At 44.3% G+C, this 1,712-nt stretch overlaps 1 protein-coding gene across 1 annotated transcript in view; it reads left to right on the top strand.

Annotated features, from left to right (window-relative positions):
- Window positions 1-1,712, top strand: part of ASB11 (ankyrin repeat and SOCS box containing 11) — a 25,370-nt gene that overhangs the window by 15,309 nt on the left and 8,349 nt on the right. The gene's annotated exons all lie outside the window — the stretch shown is intronic.

Genomic DNA, 1,712 nt, shown 5'->3' on the forward strand with positions numbered 1-1,712 from the left:
AAAAAAAAAAAAAAAAAAACCACTGTTAATTCAACACGCTACACCCACAACGATTTTTGTTGAGCAAAATTATCAAACTAAACGAGCTTGTAATAAATAATACATTGGAAAAACACTGCACAATGAACTTTATCTTATTTTTAAATTCTCTCCTTTTCAAGGAGTGACTGAGCTGCTGTATGTCGTACAGGTATCAGCATAGAATTCTGAAATTAATACTTTTGAAAATCTCAAGGACTTTTATTTAGTCACCAGATATTGTTGTGATGTTACTTTCGTTTTTTAAAAAAATTTTTAAGGGAATTCCTTTTTTTTCATTTATTTATTTTTGGCCGTGTTGGGTCTTCGTTTGTATGCAAGGGCTTTCTCCAGTTGCGGCAAGCGGGGGCTACTCTTCATCGCGGTACGTGGGCCTCTTACTGTTGCGGCCTCTCCCGTCGCGGAGCACAGGCTCCGGACGCGCAGGCTCAGCGGCCATGGCTCACGGGCCCAGCCGCTCCGTGGCATGTGGGATCCTCCCGGATCAGGGCACGAACCCGTGTCCCCTGCATCGGCAGGCGGGCTCCCAACCACTGCGCCACCAGGGAAGCCCATTACTCTCATTTTTGAACTCAGTCCTTGTATTCTTTGTTTCACGAGCTGTAATGTTTTTAAGTGCCTAACGAAGATTTTTCTTTGCATTTTATATGGAAGTTGGGTTTCTATGTGTAGCACAGGTGGGAAATAGAGGAGCCTCTGGGAGGTTCTGTGGGGGACAGAGAGTACGACGTGGTCCCTTGTCTTTGGCAGTCTTAGGAGGGAACAGTCACTAAATATTATACTATTTAACATTCAAATCAGGGTGAGAGAAGAAATAAGAGAAAGTTGATCAATCAGTAGAAAATTCCTCAAAATTGGCAGTCCCGTGGGTGCTTCGAACTCAGTGCATCTGAAACTGCTTATCGTGTTCTTCCCTCTGGGAGCGGCTCCTCTCTTGGATTCCCAGCCTCAGAGACCAGGTGAAACATATTCCTGGTTTCCCCAGCCCCAAGCCTGGAATCATCCTGTTTCTTCCATCTCCCTGTCTAATAATCACAACCTCCTACAAATCCTTAGAGTCTGTGAATTTGCACGTATTTGTCCCTGTCCATCTCTGCCGTCTTAGCATCTCATGTTTAACTTTCCAGCTGAATGGGGGCTATCCTGGCATTGTGGAGAAAGATCTTGTTTCTGAAACAAGAAAATTTAGTATCCTGGTGATCACAAGCGTATGTCCTTAGTTGTTGAGGCAGAATGGCTTGACATCAAACCTTCATTGTCCTACATGTCAGTCCTGCCAGAGCCTCCCCACCAGAATGCCTTGGTTCCAGAATGTTCTTTTCAATCTGGTGCTAATACTCAAAGATGCCTCCCAGCTGTGCTGGTTCTCCCCTGCCCCTCAGATCCCTAGAAGGCACTGAGGGTGGTTAGAGACACCATGTTGATGGCTATTTTCTTTGTGTATTTCGCCTGGTCATGATCTCTTTAGGATTCCCTTTTGGCATATGCAGTTTCTGTGGATGGTAGTGGACCGGAAAGGAAATTTGTGGCTAGATGGTTTCTCCAATACTTTTTGCTCCTGACATGTTTGTTCATGATTGGCACGGGGAGTCGGCTCCATATGAATGGAAAATGGAGATCATGGAGATAATTGTTGCAAATGTCTCTCTCTTTTTTTTTTTTTTTTTTTGTGG

Source organism: Lipotes vexillifer, unplaced genomic scaffold, assembly GCF_000442215.2.
Source record: "Lipotes vexillifer unplaced genomic scaffold, Lipotes_vexillifer_v1.1 scaffold169, whole genome shotgun sequence".
Taxonomy (NCBI): domain Eukaryota; kingdom Metazoa; phylum Chordata; class Mammalia; order Artiodactyla; family Lipotidae; genus Lipotes; species Lipotes vexillifer.